General features: G+C 34.9%; 1 pseudogene across 1 annotated transcript; it reads right to left on the bottom strand.

The window, feature by feature from the left end:
* Window positions 1-3,227: 3,227 nt before the first annotated feature.
* On the bottom strand, window positions 3,228-4,059 carry LOC113911760 (annotated as a pseudogene). The gene has a single exon (XR_003516592.1). The product of XR_003516592.1 is annotated as a zinc finger CCHC domain-containing protein 9-like (transcript).
* Window positions 4,060-8,319: the final 4,260 nt, after the last annotated feature.

Genomic DNA, 8,319 nt, shown 5'->3' with positions numbered 1-8,319 from the left:
ACCATGAGAGACTATGGACTCTGAGAAACAAACTGAGGGTTCTAGCGGGGAGGGGGGTGGGGGGATGGGTTAGCCTGGTGACGGGTATTAAAGAGGGCACGTACTGCATGGAGCACTGGGTGTTATACACAAACAATGAATCATGGAACACTACATCAAAAACTACTGATGTCATGTATGGTGATTTACATAACATAATAAAATTAAATTAAAAAAATGTTATGTAGCTTTTCTCGTATGGATCTTGTACATATTTTGGTAGGTTTATACCTGATTATTTCATTTTTATATATTAATATAAATAGTGTTATTTCACTTCCAGTTGTTTATTGCTGGTGTACAGGAAAGCAATTAAATTTTGTAAATTAACATTACATTATGTGGCTTTGCTATAATTGCTTATTAATTCCATTTTTTGGTTGAAACTTTTGGGATTTTCTATATTGACAGTTATATTACCTGCAAACAAAAACAATTTTATTCTTTCTTTTCAATCCATATACCATTTATTTCCTGATCTCCAGTTGTTGAATAGGACTGGTGAGAGGAGATAGCCTTACTTATTTCTGATTTTTGGAGGAAAACATCTAGTTTTTCAATATTAAGTACAATGTTAGAGATTTCCGTAGATGATCTTTAACAAGGTTTAATGCTAGTTTGCTGAGATATTTTTTGTTTTTTGTTTTTTGGTTTTTTTATCATGAATGGGTGCTGAATTTTGTCAAATTATTTTTCTGCATCTGTTGATATGGTCTAAACAGATGATTTTCTTCTTTATCCTGTTAATGTTATTAATTACATTAATTGATCAAATGTTGAACCAGGCTTTGCATACCTGAAATAAATCCCCGTGGTCATGGTGTGCAATTCTTTCTACATATTGTTAAACTCAATTTGCTAAAGTTTTGTTGAGCGTGTCTCCTCTACGATTGTTAGAGATACTATAATTTCCCTCCTAATAATGTAATTGTCAGGTTTTGCTACTAGGGTAATGCTGGCTTCATAAAATGAGTTAGGAAATGTTCCTTCTGCTTCTGTTTTCTGGTAAAGATCATAGAAAATTGGCATATTTCTTCTTGAATGTTTTGTAAAATTCACCAGTAAAACCCTTTAAGCCAACTGTTTTCCATTGGAAAGTTAGTAATCATTAATGGAATTATTTTATTTATTTAAAAAAAATATTTACTTATGTATTTGAGAGAGAGAGAGAGAGCACACAAAGGGAGAGTGAGAGGGAGAAGCAGACTCTCTACTGAGAAGAGAGCCCAATGTGGGACTTGATTCCAGAACCCTGAGATCATGACCTGAGCCCAACGTGGACACTTAACCAACTGAGCCACCCAGGTGCCCTGAAATTTCTTTAATAACATAGACCTATTCAGATTGTCTATTCTTCTTTGAGTTTTAATCGTGTTTTTAAGGAATTGGACTATTTCATTTCAGGTATCAAATTTGTGGGCATAGAGCTAAACTTACATCCAATCATTGTTCTTTTAATGTCTTGGCATCAGTTGTGATGGCTTCTTATTCATTTCTGGTATTAGTAATTTGTGTTTTCTCTCTCTCTCTCTTTATTTTTTTCTTTCTTTCTTGGTTAGCCTGGCTAGAGATTTATCAATGGTAATCTTTTCTAAAAACCAGTTCATGATTACTTTGTTTTTCTTTATTAATTTCCTGGCTTGGATTTCATTGATTTTTTGTTTTTGTTTTTGTTTTTTTTTTGAGAAAGGAACTAAATTTATTTACTTTTCCATGTGGTCAAAAAAATGCCTGAGTGACATTAATGGAGTAGATCATCTTTCAGCATCGATGACCATGATCTACCCACAAGAATACCAAATTTCATATATATGAGTCTTTTCCCATTCTACTTATCTTTATATCTATTAATTTCCTATATCCTTATAAAACTCATTTACTATAACTATCAATTTAACATTTGTTATAGACATCATTTCTTTTTAATTTTTCTTTAGGAATATCTCTTAACTACTCTTTGTTTTTGTCTTTCCATTTAAGATCTTAATTGGAATTTTGATTGAAATGCATTTTGAGAGTTTAAAACAATTTGAGGAAAACTAATAAGATGAAGATATTGAATTTTTTATCATTAAACTTGCTAAAACATTTTATTGCTAGAAGATTTTTTGTTGTTGTTAACAGATAACAAAGTTTTAAAATTTTCTCCACAGCTTGTGTTTAATTATCCTTAGGTATTTTATAGTTTGGTATTATAAATGCTGAGGATTTTTTCTTAATTCTATTGTCCTTGATGTTAGAAATTGATGTTAGTATGTAGAAATGTAATTGCTTTTTAATTTTTTAGGATTTATCTTATTTGCAACAAACTTGTAAAACTCTCTGTTTAATCGCAATAATCTGTTTGCAAATTATTTGAGTTTTCTTGTGGAAATAAGTTAAATCAGTTTGGAATGAAAATCTGTGGCTGATTTGACCAGCTCTTCCAGGACAAAACTGAAAATGAAGACAATGAGTAGACCATCCTGTCTTGTTCTTGTTTTATATATAATGCTTGCTTTTGATTTGGGTAGGTACTCTTCATCTGTAAAGGAAATTTCTTTTTGTATCATGCACTGTTATGAAATTTTATTGATTTTTTTCCTAATATTGATATGGTAGTATTGCGTTTGTGTATATTTGTAAATATTCTATTATATATGTATAAATCTATGGGTGCACTATTCAATATGTAAACTTTTAACCTATGAATAAGATGAATTACATTAGTAGATTCTCTTTTTTTTAAATAGCAAACGAATTTTTATTAAATATTTTAAAAATACAGTAGATTTTGTGGCAACTTATAAATTCCTAATAATAAATTGTTATTTTGAACCAAGAAAACAATATAACGAAAAATTCAATTCCAAATGCAAAGCGGTTATCCTTTGTTTAGGGGTGGTGCACATTAATGAATGGTTTTTAAAAGAAAGATGATTGTTACAATCAAGCATATAACCACTTAGTTATACCTAAGTTCTGTCTGTTAAAAATGTTCTTTTAGAGAATCCAATTTTAACATCTTCTACTTTTCTTCAGTGATTTTCTCCAGTGATAGAAGCACTCTTTAATGGACAGCACTCAGGAAACAATGTGACCATTCCCGGATCATACTGGTATCTACAAAACAGGTCTCCAAGGGAGCCCAGCTCCAATTTGTGAAGTATGCCCGGTTCAGAACACTTAACAATGAGGTGGTAACTAACGATAGTACTAATCATTATCAAAAATCAACAACTTTAGGTATCTTTGTCTTGGGTTCCTGTGGCTTAGGCACATCCAAAATTTCTTCATAGTCTGCACTCATTCCCTTTGCCCAGCGACCAACTGTGACCATTCGATCTGAATTCTTACTCTCAGGGCAATCTTTCTTAAAATGTTCTGCGGAGCCACAGAGTCTGCAGCAACCACCATCAGCATAGAGTCCTTTGGGATTATCAGGACAAGATCTGGACAGATGCCCCATTTCCCCACAAACAAAACATTTTACAAAAGGAAATTCACCACAAGCTGGGTCTACTTTGGCTTTGCACTTGGTTATTTCACGGTTTGTGGAGCCACCCCAGTGACATACTCCAGTGCCCATAGCTTGATTCTCAAGGGCAGCTGGGCAAACTGCAATCCCATGGCCAGGTTTTCTACAATGGAAACATACCATTGCATTTTTCTATGCTGCTGGTCTTTTTAGTCTTCTCCCTTCCCGTCGACTACCTTTCTTTAAAGCAACTGCAATTTCCTCCCTTACGTCCTGACTGTCTGTTGCTATCACCTCTCCATTATGAACCATCCCTGAGTTTTGTCTTAGGTATTCCATGAATCCATTTACATCTTCATTTAAGTACTCCTTTTTCTTTTTGTGCTTTTTGTGTTTTGCTTGAGGAGCATCATTGTTAACAGAGAGCCTTTGGCTTCAAGTTGTTTACTCTTTGGTAGATTTTGGCCTTCTCCCTCAAAGGACCCCTGCTTCATGTCCTCCCATGTTGTTGCAGCCAAAGGTCTTTTGTTATGTGCGGTAGTAACTCGTGCCCACCTGGTCATGATTTCATCAGCAGTCCCTTACAAAGCAGCCCGTCGCTGTGCCTTCCCGCCAGGTCCCTGGGAACGAACCGGAGGACTTTACCGCATCTGGGTGTCCCAAGGTCCTATGTCGCTTAGCCGTGCGTAACTGCTTACCGCGCACGAATCACATTGATATAGCAACAATTGATCAGAAAAAATATCTTTCTTATACATTGCTGGATTTAGTTTACCACATTTTAATAGTTTTTATCCATATTTGAGGGAGAAATAGTCCTGTAACTGACCTGTTTTATCCAGACCACTTTTAATATAAACTGTTTCTCTTCTCTATTTGTTATTATTACCAGAGATTTACTTATTTTTAGTCTTTTAAAACAATCAATTTTTAATTTCCTTATTGCTTTTTCCATTTCTTTAAGTAAGTTCTTTATTAATCTTATTTCACAATCAATTTATTCTTTTGTAATCTTCTAACTTTTACGTTTGAGGCTTAACTCGCTGATATTTACTATTTTCTATTTTTCAATAAGCTTTTAAGAATATAAATCTCCATCTAACACTTTAACTGAGTATAATTTTGAAGTGCTTTAATTATGTAGTTCTAGATTTTCTTTTAGATTTTTATTATGATTTATGTTTATCTTGAAAGTTCTTTGAAATGTGTGTTTCTCTTTTTAATTCACAAAGATTTGTTTTTATTGATTTCCATCCTAATTTCCTTGTGATTAACGAATATGGTTTATTTTACAACAATTTTTGAAATATGTTAAAATTTATTTTGTGAGAAAAAGATGGGTCAAATTTTATAAATGCCTCAGAGTTGCTTAAGAATCTATAGAAAGTATTAGATGTAGGAATAATGTCAATTATATTAAGCTTCTAAATTGTGTTATTTACATATTCTATATGTTTTACATTTATCATTTATAGAAAACCTTGACAATCATGCTGACTCAACGACCACACTAATAGTTTATGTTTAAAATATGACCAAAATATTTTTCTCCCAAAATGCTGTTAATTTAATTCAGACATGATATTAAATTCACTGTGAAGTGAAATGTAGTGTCTTGAGAAAGTGTTTTCAAGAGAAGGCATCAGTTGAAAAAATGATTGCAAAACACAGCTATCCATTACCATTCCAGGCATATTTCACTCTCTGTGCCCTTAATGTAAATTTCCCAATTACTCGTGATTTTATTTTGCCTATCCCGGTCTCCTTTTCCCCCTTTTTTGAGAGACCTATTTACGAGTCTCTAAGCTAATGCCTCTCTGTGATGAAATCTAAAGAACTTAATTTTGATTTCCTCAATTTTGTCAGATCTTTGTTAAGTTCATCTTTCTGTGCCTAATTTTGTTATAAAACGGGATTAGTAATAGTTTCCTGCTGTATACTACACGGGATTCTTTTGAAGGATAAATGGGCTAATACATGCAAAGCACTTGGAAGAATGCATGGAACATAATAATGGTTAATGATTCTTAGTCACTATAAGCCATCAGTTTTTACTGTCATCATCCCTGAATACTTTTTGTTTTCATTGCTTCCTGTAGGCATCATGATTTTTCAATAAGATATAAAGCACTGGACAGCAGCAATTGTGATGCATTTTATTTTGAAATTAGCTAGGATCGGTAGGACATTGCAAGTTCTGTCCCATCTAGTTTAAGGACTAAAAATATTCCAGACCTTTAATAATCTGCCTTTGACCTAACTGTGGATGTGTCCAAGTACCAAGATGCAGACCTCTCTCGTACTGACACCAAGTATGCAGTCATGTCTGAATGGGTCTGATTCATCTTTCTTTCTCTACCGGAGTTTCACAGCTCTTTTGGAAAGGACTAGCACCCTTGACTAGTTCTTGCCAGGAACTCTGTCTTGTTCTCCAGTGTATACACTATGTTCTAAAAGATGCATAAGTATAGTTTCATGATTTTATTTGTATGTTTTTTGCTTTGTTTTGTTTTTTAGTGACCCTGTGGTTCTCTTCTGTCAGGACAGAGTAATTTAGAATCACATGATGCTCCTGGGCTTCTGTTCCCCATTCCTGGATCTGGCTATCCCAGCACAGAAGCTGACACATAGGAGGGCACTATGGAAGGAAGACATTTCCAATGGGCCAGAGTTAGAAAGAATCTAGAGTTGATGTTCTGGGGTGAAAAGACACTGAGGCAAGAGAAACTTCCCAAGGAGCCCCGGCATGAAGACCCTGCGAATGCACCACCTGGATTCCTCTCCATAGGGCCCTAATTCTTGTCCACCTGCAGACCTCACTCACAGCACAGATGCAGCAGTGGATCTGGGCAGAAAACTATCCCAATGATCAGCCGTCTCTCTGCCTCCTTCTGGGCATTTCTTTGGCAAGGTGGTCAACGCATGCTTGCCTTGATGTGTCCCAAACCCTGGCCAGTTTTCTCAGGAAAGGAGCAGAATTCAATTGATTTCACTGGCAGTTGTCAGGGCCAAAGAAGCATGTCTAGGTTTCTCTTTGGCTTGGACAGTATTACCACAGTGTATTGTTTCCGATTAGGCACTTTCTGAATTCAATCGCCAGGATGGCAATGCAAATCGTTTGCCTTTATCTGTTTAACTGGTAAGATTTACAACCTTTTTTTTTTTTTTAAGTAGAAAAGATAATTGCATTTTCTATTTGAAAATGGTGAGATCAATTTTTCAAAATCTTTCAATGTAAATGAATTAGTTACTGTATTTTTAAAGAAGTAAAACATCTGGGAAGCAAGTTTTATTGCTTAAACATATGGTGTTTCTTAATGAAGGAAAACTACATTACCAAATGAAACTACAGAAAAGGTATAATGTATCTAAGATTAGAAAAAAAATGGAAACCCAAGATTTTGAAATCAAGTGGAACTAGAGACTTTTACTATTTAAAATGATAAAACACAGCCTTAGATTTTACACACTAAGAAGTACATATTGGCAGATCAGAGGAATATAGAATTATGTCCAAGAAGAGAGTGTTAACTCACTTTGAAGCATGTCAAAAAAAGCTTGTGTATTGTACCTCGACTATCTCCAGTTATCATTTATAAGAAACAGCTGTTCTTTTGGCTTAGTCATTGGTATTCACTGGTGACAGTGGCTTTGAGCAGAGCAAGCCGACTGAAGAAAATATCACCTTGATCGCAAAGTAATTAGATAATAAAAGACTAATGTGTTGTTTCTTAGGGAAGTCAAGAATAAAATGAATTGAAAATAAAACCAAACGAACCACTTCAAAAACAAGCCAATTAGGCCAGGTTGACTCAGAGACACAGGCATTGAGGTGACAGACTGAGCTGGAAGAGTTTACCGCAGTGTGAGGAGAGGATCCCACCAGCCAGAGAACCAGCATTTCCCAGTCTCTGTTGAGAGAAAACTGTGGGAAACTGCGGAATCAATCATTAATTTTGCTATGCCAAATTCAAGACAGAAGGTCACCATGTTTCTTTTAAAGATGAACAATCACTTTTTTTTTCTACTGAGTTTATGACTTAAACCACATACCTCTAAACCAATTGGTCACAGGCCTGTGGCCCATTTCTGAGAATCACATCTCACCTGCCACCAGCAGATGCATCATCTGTCAGAGTGTCTAGTGGTTACTTTGTTATATGATCTTGATGTACAGACCAAGATCGTTAGTATTCGTGCTCTCTGATTGTAAATAATGAGACAGTATTCTTTTTCTCAGAGTTCAGTCCAAAAGTCTGCCCAGAGTCAACTAAATCAAGACAATGAGATGAATCCTCAATGAAGAATAAAGAAGCAGAAGGTTAGAGGTGATAGAAAAGAGTGGTTGAAGAACCAAGGAGAGTGAACCTGGGGGGAAAAAAAAAAAATCCCTGACCACCCACAAGCTGCCTCAGAACTGGGACATTTGTGTTACAAATGAGAGATTGTCCTTGCTTTGGATCCCAAACCCAAGTCATAACCAGTGGGTTAATGTCATACATGAATACTTTAAACTCAATTTAGGAAAGAGTTTTATTGAAAATAGTGCTATTCTATAAAAAAAATAGAATATATTTTCTCATAAGATTAAAGTAATATTTGGCATCTGCAGGGTGCAAAGATAAGCTAGAAGCCACTATAGAATTTTCCAAGAATTTTGTGAGTTCCAGAATTATTTCTATTGATTGATAGAACATAACTGTTTCCAGGGATCTTTAGGCCTGGTGTGGCAATGATCTAATTATTGAACAGGAACCAGTCATGCAGATGCATAAGGTCCTTGGGAATTTCTGCACAAGAGACAAGAGCAAAAGGAACAAAAT

The sequence above is a fragment of the Zalophus californianus genome, chromosome 12 (assembly GCF_009762305.2).
Source record: "Zalophus californianus isolate mZalCal1 chromosome 12, mZalCal1.pri.v2, whole genome shotgun sequence".
Lineage (NCBI taxonomy): Eukaryota > Metazoa > Chordata > Mammalia > Carnivora > Otariidae > Zalophus > Zalophus californianus.
Note: the sequence above shows the minus strand (reverse complement) of the source record. Positions and strands in the feature narration are given on the sequence as shown.